We start from the raw sequence: 8,449 nt of genomic DNA on the forward strand, positions 1-8,449 counted from the left end.
AAGAACTACCAATTTGTTGAAGAACTTATTAAGTTCTTTTTGCCAGAACTTGTGGTGGAGTAAGGAGCTTACGTTGTCAGATGGTGGTTTGGTTTCTTGGGAATTCCTGGTCACTCTGCTCCGAAGAACATGCTGAACATAAGAAACCATCAATTAAGAACATCACCAAAGTTTTTTTATGTTCCAATATATATAGTTGGGGACCAGAACTTGTCAACAGAATTTTAACTTTGACATTTTAACTTTGACATTGGGTATGCTCTGAGGAGGAGTGGTTCCAAGTTGCCTACGTCATTAAATAGTCAAGCAGCTTAGTCTGGTCCTGCCAGCCATCTTGATTAAAACACCTTTGAAGTATCAATGTTTGTTCCTTGGCCCAATCTTCTTTAGATAATTCAAATCCAAATTCTACTCCTTTCTTTAATATGTAGATGATATTGGCCATCGTAGACACAGCTCATAAACATACGCCTTTTTGAAGCTGGATTCTAAAGAGGCTTCAAGTTTTTTGATGTTCCAATCTATATAGTTGGAAACCAGTCTTGTATTCAGATGGGGTATGTTTGGAGGAGTGGTTACAAGTTGCCTACATCATTAAAGTAGTATGGAAGCGATTCATTGCTCGAACAATGATTGAATGAACCTCACATGAATAAGAGATTCCGATTTCGAAAGGCACCTCGTCCTCCCTAAACTAATAATTCCTAGTTGCCCTTCCTAATTTTCTTTCTAACTCCACCATGTCGGTCTTCATGGAGACATCATCTGGAAACTGTGACTGCCACATAAAAAAGGAATTCATGTATTGTTTAAAAAATTAAAAAACCTCAGAGAAATTCATCAATGTTTTTTAACAGCTGAGTAGAATTCCATAAAATATAAAACAATGCTTGAACGAAAGGAGAGGTGCCGAAGATTCCATGATAGAATACCCGCGCATTGGAAATGAGTATATTGAATACGATGCTAAGTTTTTAATACACTTCTTGATCGTAGTCATCGGGTAGCAGATCTGTCGGATTTTAACTCCGATTTGTACAACTTCAAGAACTCTCTCCGATTTCTTATTTACACCTCAATCTGGCTTATGGATATTATGCTAATGACGGAAAGTCAAATCCTCGCTTTTGAGAATTTCCTGCTTTACCAAAAGATGGCATGACATCCATAAGTCAGATTGAAATGTACGCAAGAAATCGGAGAGAGTTCTTGAAGTTTTGCAAATTGGAGTTAAGACAAATCTGCTACCATGATGATTACGATTGAGAAGTGTATTAAACATTTCAGAATCGTATTCAACATACTCATTCCCAATGAATAGGTGTTTTATCATAGAATTTTTGACACCTCTCCTTTTATCTCGTTAGGCAGTGTTTTATGGAATTATGCTCGGCTATCGAAAGAATTGGTATGTACTGTTCAAGATGAGATGTTGCATTGATGAATTTTTCTGAGGTTTTTTAATTTTTCAAACAATACATGAATTCTTTGTTATGTGTCGGTCACTGTTTCTAGATGATGTCTCCATGAAGGCCGACATGGTGGCGCTGGAAAGAAAATTAGGAGGGACAACCAAGAATTATTATTTTAGGGAGGACGAGGTGCTTTTCGAAATTGGAATCTCTTATTCATGTGAGGTTTATTAAATCATTGTTCGAGCAATGAATCGCTTCCATACTACTTTAATGATGTAGGCAACTTGGAACCACTCTTCCGAGCATACCCCAATGGCGAAGTTGAAATTCTGAATACAAGACTAGTTTCCAACTATATAGATTGGAACATCAAAAAACTTGAAGCTTCTTTGGAATCCAGCTTCAAAAAGGCGTATGTTTATGAGCTCCAAGGAGTGTCTACGATGGCCAATATCATCTACATATTAAAGAAAGCCATAGAATTTGGATTTGAATTATCTAAAGAAGGTTGGGCCAAGGAATAAACATTGATACTTCAAAGGTGTTTTAATCAATATGGCTGGCAGGACCAGACTGAAGCTTCTCGTGTTCCAGTAGAGTTTTTGGTGAAAACATTGATCCCAAATTGTGAAGAATTCATGAAGAGTTTTCGAGCTTTGCTAGATGGCAATAAAGGTAAAATTGTTCAAATACATTTTTAATTACACGTTCTCCATACCCATATTTCAACTTCTATTAGTGTTATTGTTCATTTTACAACCACACTTTAATTGGACTAAAATTCACTGGATTAAAATGGTATTCTATTAAACCTTTTATTTTGTGTATAACAAGTCAATCATGTGCATTGTTTTTATGCACCAGTTATTGGATGAGTATGCTTATGAAAAATGAATGAGAACACCTATCCACATGCGTAATAGATGTCAGTATATTTCATCTGTTAATTCTTAACAATTTAATCTAATATATGCTCTTGCAGAAACTAAAGGAATTTAGAATAAGAGGTATACAAATTTATAATGCTCTATTTAGATTTGTTTTTTTTGTAAATAACTATCTCACACGTAATCATGTTCCTATGAGATATTATTGCTTATGTTCATCCTCCATGATTTTAGAGAAAATATTTATTAGTTGCATGATCTTTAGTTAACTAGATAAGAAAATTAATGGATGTCAATGCTCCTAAACTCAGATCCTTAAGTCTTATAAGGACTACAAAATTCGAATAAAATATGTTTACATAGTAGTAATTTTATTTCTTAGGGGCTCAACACTTAGCTTTGACTTATTGCTCTGTAAGACAGCCTAATTACTCTAAGAATGTTATCTTAATGGATGTATGATATTGAAATATATATCACTTCAGCTAGTTAACTATTTTCCTTATTCTGATTTTTGCTATAGATCTATTTTTGTCATACTTTTATCTGATAGGATGCAGTGAAAGATTCATTTGAATAGCACATCTTGTTTTTGTTTGATTTTTCTAGGTCCTGAGCATCCCACCCCTTGAGGCACGCAAGATTATTGGAGAGGAGGGTTGGTCTAAAATACAAGGATTGAATACGGAAATACATTGTCTTCTTTTAGCACTGAGACACTCCAAATGTCATTGTGTTAAGCTTTTGAACTCTCAAACTTTGTGTGTCTATTATACTTTGATTTTATAGTCAAATTATGCTGTGGTTTATGATAGATTTAGATTTGATGTGCTTAGCTTATTCACAGAGAGATATATCCTGTGATGCCAATACTTCCATGTTCAATTATAATTTGTTTCTGTTTTTTATTTTATCAGGGCCTTCAATTGTTTTTTATATCTTATCTTTTTTTACCTTTTCTGTATTTTTTAATTTTTTTGCCAATTTAGTTAGAATAATATTTTCTAAAATAGTGGAGCTGTTTAGACCTTTTTTTCTTGAGCGTTTTTTACTCTTATTTATCAAAAGATTATTTCTAAATGTATTATTATATTAAGTTATGTTATATTATTACTAAAATTATTTATTTGAATGAGTGAGCAGAATGAATTAATCATGAATTTTGAACTCATAAATATGCATTTGACCTACTGGAAAGTGCATTTGACCTACTGGAAAGTAGATATTAGTAAAAGGGATTTGGATCTTTTAAAATTTGAATTTTATTTTAGAAAATAAAATGTAATTTTTTACTCTTTCTCTTTCATATTTATTCTTGGTTCTACTTATAAAATCAATGGTGAGCGATTACACTTTACTGTCTAAAGTGAAATTCAAATTTTAGAAGATCCAAATCCTAGTAAAAGCGGTGAGAATTAAGTCGAGGGTATCACAATGAATACTTTACTCTCTAAAGTAAAATTTAAATTTTAGAAAATTCAAATTCCAGTAAAAACGGTGAGAATTAAGTGGAGGGTATCACGATGAATCTCATTTTCAAACCTGCAGTTTTAGTGTTTCACCATAAATACTGAACAGGCTTTTTACCTCAAGAAAGTTGTATTTGTCTAACATAATTAAATTTAAACTTCTCTTGAGTTTTTATGTTTGCAAATTTTATCTTGTAAATGGTGACAGATTATTCGATTTATGGAGAAATAATAACATATATCAATTTATAAAAAGTGTAATAAATTTCAATTTAAACAATCTAACAAATTTAGATTTTTACTTTATTGAAGGAAAAACAAAGCTACAGATAGGCAAAACTAAATATTAATTTTCATGGGTTGCCTTAAAAAAGTTATTCTAATTATGTAGAATTTTATATACTTAGGATGTAAGTTCATGCAAATAAAACTAGAAGCTTTGTCATTTTCATATATATGAGAATACATATATATTATTTATTTTTCTTTTGTATAAATACACATTTTATATATTTATTTATTTATGGAAATAGAATTGGCCATCAGCAGATTTTAGAGATAGCAATTAAGTTAAAAAAATAATTTTCAAGCACCAAAAAGAGAATAAAGATAAAGTTTCTTGAAGACCACGCTAATCTCTCTCGTTAAGTTTATTTTCTTTCATTTTTTTAAACTTTTTCTTTTAAGTGATATCATATCAAATTATGGAATATTTTATTTTTATTTTTGTGTGGAGTCCACTGTGAACTCAAACTTTTAAGTTTCACTTAATGAAATTTTTACCTTTGAAAAAAATAGTATTAATTATTTAGATGTAAAACATTCTGAGATAACATTAAAATATCGTCATTCTTACGTTGGTTCTAATAAACTAACAATTAAAGTAGATATATATTTGTGTATATATTTTTTTAAAAAATAAAACTAAATGTTTATACTTTGTTAGGATCATATATATATATATATATTATAGTTGCGTGTTATGCGATATTTAATATATAATTTATATTTTATAAATATTTGAATTTTTTGAACAAATAATTATCTAATTTGACAAATTAATAATATTTTAATTTTTTTTTAATTTCAGATTATTTTAACGGTTACGAATGTCTTGTAGTCAGTATGACATTATTTAATATCAATAAATTTTGATGCATCAGTTATAAAATTAACAGAAAAATTAATATAACTAAATTAAGATTTTTAAAAAACAAAATTAATTAAAAAATTTGAAAATTAATTTAATTAATTTTAAATAAATATAATAATCTTTTAAATATAAAATGTACTAGACTTTTTGTGAAGAGATCAATAACCTTTACATGTGTACATAGAAGAAAGCATAGCGATTATGAAGCTAATAATTCAAAAGTAATGCTAATAAAAAAAACTTACAGAAGATTAATATTTTTTAAAAAAAAGATTAAATAAAAAATATTTTAATCAAATGGTTAACATGAAAGTATTGTTGACCAATATAATTTTTTCAAGTCATATTTTGAACCCATGAATTGGTGAAAAAGATTAAGATGTGTAATCAGTAAGTTTCTTTTTAGTCACCATTATTTTAATAATAGTCTCTTTCAATTTCATATGAAATAAATGAATAAATAAAAATAAATTAAAAAATAGAATTTCTGATTCTGTGGATCACTTTTGATCCTGTGGACCAAGTTATTGTCTATATTCTTTAATTATATCGAGTTTGTTGTGCAAATCTCCCACTGACCGATGATACTTGGATAAAATAAAAAAACTGCTATACAAACGCGTTTTCAAATTCAGAGATAGTTGTACAGAGTTATATATCATGAAAATGGGGGACGGATTCAATATGCCAAACGTGTTTGCACATTGAAGTGCCAAAAAAATATTTGGTTGATCGATGAGCATTTTTAATGAGAAACTATTAGATTATTGTAAGTTTTTTAATCTAACAGTAAAGATTTTTCTGAATTTAATTTCATATGATTGGCTAGTTAATATTTTATACAATTTTTGTGTCAGTGGATAATTTTATAAATATTACTTTTATGATGGTTATTGTTGTTAAATTTAAAATGTTTGGTGGTATTATATCAAAAAATAAAAAATTAGATATTTTAATTAATTTAAAATTGATAAAATTTTTATTGAATAAAATATTTTTTATTGTATTATTTTGCACATTATTAAACGTCGGAGTGGAGGCATCAAACCAAAGTAAAAGAGGATCGTACTTCAACTCCGATGAAAGCACAGAGTGTGGGCATGGCGGCTTTGGCACCGTTTTCTCCGGCATCTTTCTTCCTCTGCGAGGACTCAGTGAAACTCTGGACTCCACAACAACTTTATAGAGAGCGTGAGTTTCACAACAAGATCTTCTCGATTATTACAATTTACGATTTTTAATTTTTTGTTAAACAAAAAGCGAAAATATAAGGTTGGTTAGATTTATCAATTGGTCATTATTTGTTGGAGTTTTGAGAAAGATGAAACATTTTATGAAAAGAAAAAATAAATAATAAATAAAATTTACATTTTAAATTAATTCTATATTCGAGTCACCAACAAAAATTAATTATATATTCTAAACCAATTATTATGAGTTAGTCACAAAAAAAACCAATTATTATGAGTTAAATAATTCAGTTCAATTTTCTTTTAAAATAAGATATTCTAAAATTAGTAATATTTGAAATAACTTAATTAATTATAGTAATATATATTGAAAATTAGTGATTTTGATACGTTAATTTTATTAATTATAGTTAAATAATATCAAAAATAATTTTATTAATTATAGTAAGATATCATGTAAAATTAGTAATTTTTTAGAATAAATTTATAAATTATAGTAATATAATTTAGAAAATTAGTTCTTTTTTAATAATTTTATAAATTATAGTAATAGATCTGATAAATTAGTAAATTTTTAAAGTAATTTTATTAATCATATTAATATGATATAAGAAATTAATAATTATGTTAAATTAATTTCATCAACTATAGTAATATGTTATGAAAAATTATTAATTATATAGAGTATTAATTATAGTAAGATACTATAAAAGTTAGTATAGATATAGAGTATAGAGAAAGAACAAAGAGTACACATAAAAAAATTCAAGAAGATAACATGAAAAAATAAATAAAAATCTCATAAATCCTGAATCCTAAACTCTAAATTAGTAATTTTTAGATTAATTTAATTAATATTATATATATATAATTAGTAATTTTGTTATATTAATTTTACTGACTATAGTTAAATGATATGAAGAATAATTTTATTAATTAAGATGTCATGTGAAATTAGTACTTTTTTAGATGATTTAGAAAATTAGTTATTTTTATAGTAATTTTATTAATTATAGTAATATAATCTTAGAAATTAAAAGTTTTTTTTTAAAATAATCTTATTAATTATACTAATATAATATGAGAAATTAATTATTACGTTAAATTAATTTTATTAATTACAGTAATATGTCATGAAAATTTATTAATTATAAAAAATATAAATTAAAATAACGATATAAAATTTTAAAAAAATAACAATATAAAATTTTTAAATTAAAAAGTAATAATTTAAAATTTGAAATGCATGTGCAAAACCAATACAAATAACCATATTCATATTATTTTACATATGAACTTTGTCTATTTTTAACTAGAGAATATTTGTATTTTATTTAGTTTATAAAAATAAAAAAGTCAAAAAAAATGATCAATGAACTAGGCTTCAAATGACATAATTTTTTCATACTCACTTAAGAGATTGAAAGAAATTTAATAAAAATTTTAACGTCAAACTCCAATTCCAAAACCCTAAAACCCAAATCAGGAGCTCCCAATTCGAAACTTCCAAATATATTTTGTTATAGTCAAACTAATATTTGAAAATTTTTATAAATATCCATATAATATTTTAATTTTATGAATTAAAATATTTTTAATATTTTCTAAAAATTGTTTTGTTTTATTAAGAAAATCTCATAAAAGAAAGATAAAAAATAAAAATAAAATAAGAGTGATATTTGTATATATAAGATAAGAGTAATATTTAAATATATAAAATATATTTTTTTTAAGGTAAGATATTATGAGAAATTAATAATATTTTGAGTAACTTAATTAATTATAGCAATATATATGTTGAAAATTAGTGATTTTGTTACGTTAATTTTATTAATTATAGTTAAATGATATCGAGAATAATTTTATTAATTATAGTAAGATGTCATGTGAAATTAGTATTTTTTTAGAATAATTTTATTTAGTATAGTAATATAATTTAGGAAATTAGTTATTTTTTAATAATTTTATTAATTAAAGTAATATGATTCGAGAAATTAGTAAATTTTTAAAATAATTTTATTAATTATATTAATATGATATGAAAAATTAACAATTTTGTTAAATTAGTTTTATTAACTATAGTAATATGTTACGAAAAATGATTAATTATACAGAGTATTAATTATAGTAAGATACTATAAAAGTTAGTACAGATAGAGAGTATATAAAGAGTACAGAGAGTACACATAAAAGAATTCAAAAAAATAATACGAAGAAGAAGAAGTCTCATATTACACAGAGATAAATATCTTATAAATCCTGAATCTTAAACTCTAAATTAGTAATTTTTAGAGTAATTTGATTAATTATATATATATATATATATATATATATT

General features: G+C 25.7%; 1 long non-coding RNA gene across 1 annotated transcript; it reads left to right on the top strand.

The window, feature by feature from the left end:
• Window positions 1-1,089: 1,089 nt before the first annotated feature.
• LOC112734926 (uncharacterized) lies at window positions 1,090-3,215 on the top strand. The gene is made up of 2 exons (XR_003168469.3): window positions 1,090-2,090; window positions 2,912-3,215. It is a non-coding gene; the product is annotated as an uncharacterized lncRNA (long non-coding RNA).
• Window positions 3,216-8,449: the final 5,234 nt, after the last annotated feature.

Source organism: Arachis hypogaea, chromosome 2 (genome assembly GCF_003086295.3).
Source record: "Arachis hypogaea cultivar Tifrunner chromosome 2, arahy.Tifrunner.gnm2.J5K5, whole genome shotgun sequence".
NCBI lineage: Eukaryota > Viridiplantae > Streptophyta > Magnoliopsida > Fabales > Fabaceae > Arachis > Arachis hypogaea.